The following is a 12,135-nucleotide window of genomic DNA, read 5'->3' on the forward strand; positions in this document are numbered from 1 at the left end:
AGGGTGGGCGGTGCCTTGTGGGACTTGTAGTCCCTGCGGCCGGGCCGCGGGGCACGCTGGGTCTCGTAGTCTCCGACGCCGCGGGTCAGAAGCAGTGCTTGCTGGGAAGGATGCCGCCTCGTTGCTAGGAAACCGGAGCCCGCGGGCCGGGTGAGCTGGCGTCTCTCCGCGTCCTGGCGCGTAGGGGCAACGCCAGACCCTCCTGCCCCGGCGGCCGGCCCCGAGCCTCTCGACCCCTTCGCCCTTCCGAGCGCCGGCCCTGGCCGCGCCGCAGCCTCGCCCGCGCTGCCTTGGAGCGTCTTCCCGTCGCGTGGTCGCACCCGCGTCCCTTTGGGGCGCCTCTCCACCCTCTATCCGACGTGCGAGGGGCCAGGTGCCGCCAGCCGCTCGGGGCTCTAGTCCGCAGGGTCCGCGGGCAGGCGGGTGGTTCTTTCACGGGGTCTCCGCGGTCGCAATGCCGTGGATTTGCTGGTTTGGGTTGGCTCAAATTGTTAATACGATGAGGGCCCCCGCAGGAAAAAAAGGAAAAAAAAAAAAAAAAAAAAAAGGCCCCGAAGCTCTTTGCTTTGAAGAACAGTGGCAGCTCCTTTGAAGCTTCCCGCGCAGTTACATGTGACACTAGGTGTGTGCCCAAGGGAAGATACAGAACAGGACACAGATGTCCGTGGCAACATGATTCGCAGTAGCCAGAGGGGCAAGCAAGCTGAGGTCCCAGAACTGGTGGATGGCTACCCAAAGTGTGGTCTGTCCGTACAACCATGGGAAATCACTCGGCCCTAAACGAGGAACAAGGTGAACCTGGAAAGCATTATGCTCAGTGAAAGAAGCCAGTCCCAGAAGATTGCATATTATATGATCCATTTACACGAAATGTCCAGAATAGGCAAATTCACGGAGACATTAAGATTAATAGTTACCACGGGCTGGGAAAGGGAAGGGGGCTGGGGGAGGTGATTGCTAACGGGTACTGGGTTTCTTTAAAGGGCCATGGAAATACTCTAAAATTGCGGTGATGGTTGCACACATCTGTGAATTCACTAAAATCTACTGAACTGCACACTCCAAATGGCTGAATTGTGTGATATGCGAACTACACCTCAAAACTGTGTTTAATGTATATGTATGTGTTTACCTTGTGAACCCTAAAAATGAAACCGTCAGTTACTTTGCAAGCAAAATGGGTTCATTCTGGAATAACATTGCAACCTAGGACAAGCTAGCCACAAGAAAACCAGAGGCACATCTTGGGAACAGAAGGGAAGAGAGCTCTTTTACAGAGGGAGGGAAGAGTTGGGGGAGGGAGCTGTTATAAACTAAAAGTCCATTCGAGTAAACCAAGAGTTGGAAGTATAGTGGCTTCTTATTGGCTGAGCTGTTGCCCCAGGAAGAGAAAATCTTGCTTCCTCTTGCTGGGGTTCTGGAGTACTCTCCACCTGCAAGGTGTCTCCCTTCCTGTTGGCTGTGTTGACAACTAGTGCTGTGCGTGAGCACTCCCCCTACTGGCCTCCTAACTCCATTATTTTAAAATATTTAAAAAAAAACATTTAATGTTTATTTATTTTTGACAGAGAGAGACAGAGCTTGAGCGGGGGAGGGGCAGAGAGAGAGGGAGACGCAGAATCCGAAGCAGGATCCAGGCTCTGAGCTGTCAGCACAGAGCCCGACACGGGACCCGAACCCACGAACTGCGAGATCATGACCTGAGCTGAAGTCCTTCGCTCAACCGACTGAGCCACCCAGGCGCCCCAAAAAATATTTATTTATTTTAGCGTGTGCAAGTGGGGGAGAGGCAGAGACAGGGGACAGAGGATCGGAAGCAGGCTCTGTGCTGACACGCTGACGGCAGAGAGCCTGACGTGGGGCTCAAACTCACGAACCTCGAGATCATGACCTGAGTTGAAGTCAGACGCTCAACTGACTGAGCCACCCAGGTGCCCACCCTCCTGACTCCATTCTAAACGCGATTTCCTTTTATTAATTTTCACATTTTCCCCTTTTGATCGAGATCGCTCTTTGAAAGCATCCTGATCAAGAGTCAGGTTTTCCATATTTAATGCTTTTGTCTCTCAGTGCTAGGGAGGACCTTTTCTGGTTGTCATGTTCCATGATGGAGGGAAAGTGTACAGCAGTTGGAAACCACTTAAGGCCACGCTGAGTAACAAGGGAGGTCAGGAGGGAGGACTCCCAGGTGCTCCCCATCTCTTGTGCGTGTTTATCAAGATCATAAGCATTGGAGATCATGGCTTTGGTACACCGTTTTTACAAAAGTTTGACAGGTGACAAAATGCAAAACTTAGACAAAACAGAAGTAACACTACAATTCCAAATCATGTGATGCTTCTAAACTAGGATCCTAGGTCTGAAAGTACCTAACTGAAATATTTATTGGCACCTGTTCTGACTTAGGGGAGAAGAGTTCTCCCCACAAAGGCAAACCTGGAGTCACATATGCCTCCTGGAGGTCCCCACTTGAAGCAGCCACAAAAGCAGAATAGTGAACGCCATGAGAACACACAGGATCAGATGCGTTTGGGGGGTTACAGTGCAGGTATAAACATGATGCAATGACTGATGAACTCTTTGCAATAGCAAAACCTCAAGGATGTATTAAAACTATGTTGTTATCGGGGCGCCTGGGTGGCGCAGTCGGTTAAGCATCTGACTTCAGCCAGGCCACGATCTCGCGGTCCGTGAGTTCGAGCCCCGCGTCAGGCTCTGGGCTGATGGCTCGGAGCCTGGAGCCTGTTTCCGATTCTGTGTCTCCCTCTCTCTCTGGCCCTCCCCCGTTCATGCTCTGTCTCTCTCTGTCCCAAAAATAAATAAACGTTGAAAAAAAAACTATGTTGTTATCTTGGGGCGCCTGGGTGGCTCAGTCAGTTGAGCGTCCAACTTCGGCTCAGGTCATGATCTCACAGTCCGTGAGTTCCAGCCCCACGTCGGGCTCTGTGCTGACGGCTCAGGGCCTGGAGCCTGCTTCGGATTCTGTGTCTCCCTCTCTCTCTCTGCCCCTCCCCCACTCTTGCTCTGTCTCTCTCTGTCTCAAAAATGAATAATAAATCATTTTAAAAAATTAAAGAAAAAACTATGTTGTTATCTCAAAAGAACCGATTGGAAACAACTGTTACCCAACCAGACGGCCTGTGTGCTCGCTTCGGCAGCACGTACACCAATCAGACGGCCCGTAAGGTTGCAAATTCAGAAGCTATGAGTCTGGGTAGGAATTCAGAGCCAGATACTCGTTCAGATGAAGGGAGGACTCGTGAACCCTGAGCCTTCTAACCATTCAGAAAAAACAGCCGAAAAGATGAATTTGTCCCAGGTTCGTGACGAGGCTGTTTACAAAAGGCCATCATCAAAATAGATGTTGTCTTTCTCAAGGTTTTGGGAAACGCGGACGAGGGCATTGTCTTTCTGTGAAAGAGAGGAGCGGCAGCAGTGAGAAAAGGCACAGGGGCCCGTCTGGACGTCTCGGGACAGCGTCTCGTCAGATGTCCCGTGCTTCAATTCCGGGAAGTCCGCTCTCAGGACACCAGCTGGTGCGCAGGGCTAGTCGGGGTTTGGTGCTGTCTTCAGATGCGTCGTGTGAGTCCAAGAGTTCATTCCCTGGAGTTTGGCAGCACGAGGGTTGGTTCAAAGTTCCTGATAAGGGCCTTTCCGGTGAGGTTGAAGAGAGCCTTTCTGGATGTGTCATCTTCCCACAAATGAAGTCTCCAGATTGCAAGCCATGATGCTTCAGGTCGTTGTCTCTAGGAGCCCACTGTGAAAAAGATTGCTCTACCAAAGCATGGTTACTTGCTTTTTAATGTTTGTTTATTTTTGAGAGAGAGAGAGAGAGAGGGAGCTAGTGGGGGAGGGACACAGAGGGAGACAGAGAATCTGAAGCAGGCTCCCCGCCATCAGCACAAAGCCTGGTGTGGGGCTGGAACCCACAAACCATGAGATCATGACCTGAGCTGAAGTTGGATGGATGCTCAATGGACTGAGCCACCCAGGCGCCCCAAATCACGGTTACTTTTAATGGAAGCAATTAGGCCTTTACGGTACTGACGTGTATCTCCTTTTAGCAACTGCGGGTCAGGGAGGCAGGGCCAAGTGCACCGGGCATCTTGTGACTGCCTCAAAGGGTGAGAGTCTATGAGTTTCCAAGGGAGTGGATCTGAGGTTTAGACGGACCAACGGCAGTTCTTCTGACCAAGGTATTTGGACGGTCTCGACAAACTGTCTAATTAAGTCTTAAAAGTGTTATTTGTGCATCTGACAAACTCTGAGGATTGGGGATGAAATGCATGGTGACAGTGCTATAAAACCGGCTGAACGGCACAGACTTGCCAAAGCCACCGGCCAGTAAAATGGATTGCCTGGTCCTATGCAGTTCAAGAGGGGTTCCCAGGTAGGGATAATCTTTTCTAACAGAATTTTAGCCACAGAAGAAGCAGTGGCCTGTCTGTAAGAGAAAACTTTGGCCCAGCGAGAAAACATACAAACTGTGACAAAAACATATTTATGTCCACGAGATGGGCCAGCTGTGGGAAATCCATTTGTGTGAATGGGATTCTGTGGATGGCACTTCGGACAGTTAGGACAGGAAGGTGGGCACTTCTCGTTGCCTCATTAATATTTTCCCACCCGTGTTGGGTCACGAGTGCTGTCACTTTGTCAGTAGGTTAAATGCTCGTCCAGGGGTAAGTAGTGGGAGTTTTAGACTTTCTGATGGGGCCAGATTATTATTTGGTCCAAACCAGAGCTCTCTCCCTTTCCAGCCAACGGTTCTTGGATTTCCCCCTCTGGGACCAATTGCTGGGCATCCACATTATCATATGAAAAAGAACCCTTCGGACCAGATTGGCCTTGGGAGCAGCGAGCTGTGGCAAATGGTGTCCGTAGGGTGTGAGGCTGCTGAGGAATAAGGATGCTGTTTATTGCTTGGAGGTCCCGGACAAAACTCCCACCTCAGTCACTGAGTTTTCTCAAAGTAGGTGTTCCGGGGACAAGTACAGGAGGCAGTGAAGCCCCAAGCCTGGTAGTCCTCTGTAACGGGCTTGATGCCTTGAAGGGCGTCAATGAATGAATGAATGAATGAACGAATGAATACTTATTTACGGGGTATTCATTCGTTCTTGTTGGGAGGTGCACCGATACTGCACTCTGCCTGTATCAGCTGAAGATTTTGCCCATAGAGAGGGTGGTAGAGGACCCACTAGGGACCAACAGCCAGTGTCCTCAGACTCAGCGATAGTGCCATCGAAGACACAGCATAAAAAAGATACTGAAGAATCATTTAATTTTCCCTGGTTGCCCATTTTGATTACTATTGTCAAATTCTAGAATTCTCTCCTCCTTTTGGGAGAAGCAAATTCTGACATGATGCTTTTCTAAGAAATCTCAGCCCAATAAAGGAGGACTAGAGGCAGAGGAACTGAGGAGAAAAGGGCGCATACCCCTCAAAGGGCCAGACAGGAGGAGTAGGCTCAGAGACAGGAACCTGTTGGGGTTTATGAGAGAACCCCACCATTGGAACCGTGTTAATACATTGCAGCAGGGGCTGCATCATAGCTGCGGGCTGGGCACCAGGCACACAGTTCCAGGGCCATAAGGACACAGAGAGGTTCTCTCCCAATCTGGAGAGAAAGGACCAGAGCCCCATCAGGAGGAATTAGGAGGACACTGGGACAGCCTCACGGGAGCACTCCGTCTTCCCCAGTGCCTTGGCTCTTTGTAGTAACAGCAGAAACAGGAGGCAGGGGTTGGGTTTGTTGAGGGGCCTTCATTTGCTGGAGCTGAAAATTGAGGATTGTAGTGGTCTTTCCTTTAGGTGACTCCTCGAGGATGCCAGCGAGCTGGTTTGCCAGATTAACTCAATCCGGAGTGGACATAGTTTCCCATTATATCTTGGTCCTTTTAACTAAAAGAGAACAACCCCAGTTCAGCCTGTCAATGGACATGGAGTTAAGTGCTACCAAGGTGGACTCAGCATCTACAGCAATCCAGAATGGCATAGATGGTGATAGTCATGAACAGGTCCATCAGGCTTTTGTGTGCAAGCCTGGATCTTGTTCTGATCGACAGGCTTAGGAAAAGCTGTAAGCATTCAGTGGAGATTTCCAGTGAATGTTCTAGCATCTTGCCAAAATTTAGGCATCTGTTTCTTTAAATCCCTTCCAGGATGTTCCTATTAGGATGCTTTCATCCAGTGTTTGGCCCGACCCTCACCAACACGCATGTGGACCCATTGATATAAATCTGAGCACTCAGATTAGTAAATTTGAATAACTATGTTAAATTCTTCAGCAAATTTATGGGGTCTCAGTCACTTTAGGAAACTCTTTCACTATGGCTCAAAACTCAGCCTTAATCCAGGCAACGTAAGCAATGTGGTGTTCTTCGGGACCCCCAGCAGAGTTAACTGTAGAGGGGTAGGTATTAATAGGTTTGGGAGAGGAGGGTTGAGGAGAAGTTTGGAGGGAAAAGGAAGCTCAGCAAAGGGTTAGAATGAGAGATGGGTAGAGGGGGTGTTGGGGACAGTGAGGAGAGAAGAGAGGGAAACTGCCAGAGGTGGGGCCTGAGCGCAAGGCCACCCCACCTGTCAAGAGACAAAGAAGATGGGGAGGGGACAAGGCCTCAGAAGCCACGTGGACGTCTTTCAATTGTTTGCCTGCCTTGGTTAGTTTATAAATAGTACTTTGCAAAAAGGCTGACTTTGAATCCAAAAACTGTTTGGAAGCCTCAAGGTATCAATGAAAATAAGCATCCAATTCAGTTTTGACAATTTTAGAGCCCATGGCTGTCCGATTGAGTTGTGAGGAAGGGAATTTTGGGGAGCTCGAAAGTTCCCCATAAAGGCCATTGAAGTTGTAAATTGTTTTTTGTTAAGTTAGTCCATATAAGAATGCACGTGAGGAGGGAGCACAGTTTTTAATCATGGAACCGGCGGGGCTCCCAGAAGAGTGGGGGCAGGGGCACCCTCAAAGCATTTTGATCACTGGGATCCCATTTCCCAGAGGCTTTTCTCCAGAGCCAAGAGGAAAATTCCTGAACAGCACAGCCCCAGTAGGAATGGCTGGGCTCTAGAAAGGAGTCAGACAAAGGCCACATGAGTACTCTCTGAAAGGATGAAGCCTTAGAGCAGGTCCTGAATAAAGTCTGGAGAGCTCAAAACAGAGAATGAAGCACAAATCCAGGCAAAAACTCACATTCAAACCCCAGGGTTGGCTAGGAAGCAGTGAGCCCAGCTGGCGCTGAGGGTGCTGGCACCTGTTTGCTCACCAGCCTCAGTCGCTGGGTGGGGTTGGGGGGGGGGCGGTGTGTGTGTGCGTCCTGCCTGCATCCCACTTCTGACACCTAGTAACGTTTTCCTTAAAAATAGATCTGCCAGTTATTTTACCAGCGAAATGGGTTTGTTTATTCAGGAATAGTAGAAAATTGCTATTTGGGACAAGCAAGCTGTGAGCAAACCATAGAGAGTTCCCTAGAACAGAAGAGAGAAATGCTCTTTTATAGAGCAAGTGGGGGAGTTGGGAGGACCTCTTATAAGCTAGAAGTCCATTGGACTAAGAGCTGGAAGTGTAGTGACTTCTCATTGGCTGGGCCGTGATGGTCCCCCGTTGGCTGGGTTGTTGAGGGAGAGGGAGGGGAGAAAACCCTCCTTCCTTCCCTGGGGCTGTGAAGCCCACTGGGAATGCAAAGGGCTGCAGGAGTGAGGGATGCACATGAGAGCTCCTCCTGTTGGTCTTCACTGAGGGTGAGTCAGGTTTCCTTTATTCTGTTTCACTGTATAGATATCTATATAGAGATGTACTCACCTGGCGCCCTTTCCCAGGCCCACCCACCAAGCATGGGGCCTGATTGTGATGTGACTCCAAGTCGCAGTCCCTGACCACTATGCTGAGCCTCCCAATAGGCCAGGCACCAGTAGATGTGCAAAGAAATGCTGGCCCCAGGAGGTGTGCTCTCTGGCTTGTGAAACCGAATAAAGGAACCCTTGTTTAGAATGGAGTTGGGAGACCAGCAGGAGGCGTGCTCACTAGTTGTCAACTGTAGAGCCAACAGGAAGAGACACACCTCGCAGGTGGATGCCACTTTACAACCCCAGGAGGAGGAAGCGAGCTTTCCTCTTAGGCAATAGCCTAGCCAGTGAGAGGCCACTACACTCCCAGCTCCCAGTTTACTCCAGGGGACTTCTGGTTCACAACAGGCCCCTAACCACCCCCTTCCTCTGTTCTGGGAACTTTACTGTGGTTTTGCTGTGACTTTCGTGTCCCAGATTTTAATTCTCTGCTATTCCCAGATAAACTCATTTTGCTGGTAATTATGGTTGACGGTATTATTTTTAAGGTTAACAGGCCTTCCAGGATGCCCTCTGTCCAGCCCTGGGCCAACTCCACACCCCAGGCCCTGACCCCACCCACACGGGCCTGGGCTGCCAACTTCTCTGTGGCCACCGTCCAGTGCACGTGCGAGTGTGAGGCTAGGGCTGCACCTTGGTCTCCGTCCCAAAGGCCACAAGGAGTCACACAAGGTCACTTTCACCCAAACTAGGACCGCGGTCCCCACTGCACTGGCCTGCCCAGAATGACACGCCGAGACTTGCTTTATCCAGGGAAGCGATGCTGGACCCGGGTGCCTAGAGCAGGTCAGCTCCCACCCCCCCTTCTTTCCAGCAAGCACCCCACGGGCTGGTTCCTCACTCTGCCCTGAGGGCCCCTCAGAGCCATCCTCAAGGCCCCTTTTCTCCACCCCAGCTCTGTTCCGCCCAAATTCCCAGTGCTGCCCTCTGCTGTGGGGATAACTTCTTGGATATGGGTATTTCTCCCAAACTGTGCTGGGAGCCACCCCCCTCCTACGTGAAGGGGGCCACTGCCTCTCCAAGGCACAGACACTGGACAGGATAGGGCTGGGCGGGGGTGGAGCTGGATAGGGTCTGTCAGGTTTGGGGGCCGGAGTGGAACACTGGGCAGGGGCTGAGCCAGACCCCCGGGGGGTGCCCTCTGCCCTGAGTGCAGACCACATGTTAGTTAACAGTCGCCACCAGGCTCTGGCCACATGCCAGTGAGAATTCCCAAAGCTTTACAGACGCTAACTATTGTGGGGCACCTGTGGGGGCTCAGTCGGTTGAGCATCTGACCTCTGCTCAGGTCATGATCTCATGGCTTGTGGGTTCAAGCCCCACGTCGGGCTCTGTGCTGACAGCTCGGAGCCTGGAGCCTCCATCGGATTCTGTGTCTCCGTCTCTCTCTGCCCTCCCCCCGTTCATGCGTGCTCTCTCTGTGTCTCAAAGATAAATAAGAACATTAAAAACAAAAATCAAATGCTAACTACTGTGACCTCCACACCCTCTCGGGTTCTCTTTTTCGTCTCGGGCTGAGAGACAGAGATGCTGAGGCACAGAATGTTGGTGAGCCCCATACTCTCAGCTCTTCTGTCCCCCCTGGAACCTAGAGCTTCTCCCGACCCCCCTGCTCTGCAAGGAGCGGTCCACCTGCGGCCTCGCCCCTGGGCCTGAGCTCACCTCCACCGTGTCCCTGCCTGGACCACTACCCTTCACTCTGGGTACAGCCTGGCTCAACCCTCCCTTCAGATACACGCGGCCTGGCAGGGTCCACCATGGGACTCAGGAGTGGGGAAGTTGTCTCAGAAGCCCAGCACTTTGTGGCTCAGGTGGCCTGGTGGCATGCCAGAGCACTTAGCAGAGCGGCTCTGACGACATGGTCCAACACCCCGTGCCTGGGGCTCGCAGGGGGCCCGAATCAGCCGGACTCACCCCGCCTGGGGAAGGGCCCAGCGGCCCTGGGCTTCCTCAGCCACACGGGTGATTGCCTGAAGGCCCAGGCACCAGGGGCTGTGAAGGCGGCCGATTCTGGCCTCTCGCAGGCATAGCTGGTCCTGTGAGCGCAGCACACGGAGCCTCAGATGTGGGTGGCGTGTGTCCTGGGCTCAGATCCCAAGGTTTCCCGAGGCCCGAAGGACCCACATTCGTGGTGGTAAATACTGAAAGTATTCACGGAAATGCTCTCGTAAAACACCCTTACAGGGAAGGGAGAGAAATCTGCGGGTGTCGCCACGACGCCTGTAAGTCTGTAAAGGTGAACACACTGCGGAGAACTCCCCCACATTCTGTTTTCTGAGGGCTGACGGAGAGGCTGGGGCTACGGGACTGTCAGCCCAGGCAAGAACGACTCTCTGCTCCTTAAAAACAGGAGCTGCTGGGAATTTGAGGCCCAGAGGGCTTGGCTAGGGGAGCATCAGGGAGACAGAGCTGCCCCCGGGGCGAGGACATCCGGGCCTGGGGTCCCCACCCTGAAGCCCTGGTCTGACAGGCAAGGACCTGTGTCTGGCCGATCCCAGGAGCAGAGGCCCAGCCTGGGAGAGGAATCTTCCCTGCAGGGGCCTGAGGACGGGGGTGGGGTGGGGGGGGGTGGGGGTGTCTGCTGCCCCAGACGGGCACCGTGAGCCAGAGAGGCCAGAGGGAGGCCAGGGGCATCTGGGACCAGCCCAGAGAGAGCTTGGGAGGCCCTGACTCCAGCTGACCTGGCTGTGAGCCTCTGAGAACTGTCCTCACTGAGGCATCAGAGTATCTTTGGGCCACAAGACAGGCCACTGGGGCTGGGAGGGCAGATTCCCAAGGTGAGGACATGCCCGTTCCTGCTTGCGGGATTTTACCTGGGGCACTCCCGGTGGCTTTGTCATCCTGACCCCCTCCGCAGCGTGGCCACCAGCCCCCAGTTAAAAGGAGTCGAGGCATGGGGCACCTGGGTGGCTCAGTCGGTTGAGCGTCCGACTTCGGATCAGGTCACGATCTCATGGTCGGTGAGTTCGAGCCCCGCGTCGGGCTCTGTGCTGACAGCTCGGAGCCTGGAGCCTGCTTCGGATTCTGTGTCTCCCTCTGTCTCTGCCCCTCCCCCGCTCATGCTCTGCCTCTCTCTGTTTCAAAAATAAATAAAAACATTAAAAAAAAACCCCCAAGGAGTCGAGGCAGCCTGGAGACAGTGGGAACGGGAGGCCCGCCTCCTGCTGTACTTTGGCCTCACGGAGGACGACGGCTGGGCAGGGTGCTCTGGAGCTCGGAGGAGGAAGGAAAAGAGAGCAGGGTCCAGGGTCCGTGGCCCACGGAGGCCTCGTGCTCTCCCCAAGACAGGGCAGCATGGAGCCCGACACGGGTTCCATCCTGCGACCCTGGGATCATGACCTGAGCTGAAGTCAAGAGTCAGACGCTCAGTGGACTGAGCCCCGCAGGCGCCCCGTAATGATTCAGTTTGTAAAAATGATGTGTGTTATGGAAAACTTGAGGAAAGCAAGCTGAGGGAAGAAAAGCGTATCCCTCCATTCACAGTTATATATATTCAACCTACTCTTCAGTTATTTTAAGGCATTTTCACTCAGTTGAGACAAAAAAATGCATATGTGTTTTTAATCTGTGTTTTTTCACTTAACTGTGTAACATAAGCATTTTCCCATATGCGAGTAGCACTTTGAAAGAATACTTTGTAACGGCTCAGCGGTGCTTTCTCAGACGTCTCCCTGCAGTTGGACATGTAGGTGGTTTATAATTTTTGCCTCCAAGGACAGATTCATATACATTGTCATTATTTCGGGGTTTTTTCCTTAGGATAGTTTATAAAAAGTTGAGGGAATAAAGCATAAGCAGTTTTAAGGCTTCTGATTCTTTTTGCTGAATTGCTTTCCCAAAGGGCTGTGCCAGATGGGACCGGGTGATGAGATCGGCCTTTATCTCACATCCTTCACCGAGAGTAGGACACCTGTCTCCGTCGGGCCAGGCATTCCTCCCCCACCTGGGCTGGAGACGCCTGCAGTGACGCCTGTGTCAGGGGAAATCCATTGGGTTGTTTTAACATGATGCGAATGTAAATGCAGACAGACCCCCCTGCGCCGGTGGAGTTGGAGACCAGGAGGAGACCGAGCCCAGGAGCCGGCTGGCAGCGTGGACCATGAGTTTGCATTACTCGTGCTCAAAAGCCCTTGCCTCTGTTCCCTGAACTCTAATGGGCCATTTGAAGACTGTTGGCCTGTGCACACTGCTGTGTGACCCTAGCGTCCTTCTACCTTCTCAGGAAGAGTGATCGTAGTTCCCAGGCTACCTTGCAGGAAGTTGTAGGCAAGTGACCAACTATGTGACAGGTG

Source organism: Felis catus, chromosome D1 (assembly GCF_018350175.1).
Source record: "Felis catus isolate Fca126 chromosome D1, F.catus_Fca126_mat1.0, whole genome shotgun sequence".
NCBI classification, from domain to species: domain Eukaryota; kingdom Metazoa; phylum Chordata; class Mammalia; order Carnivora; family Felidae; genus Felis; species Felis catus.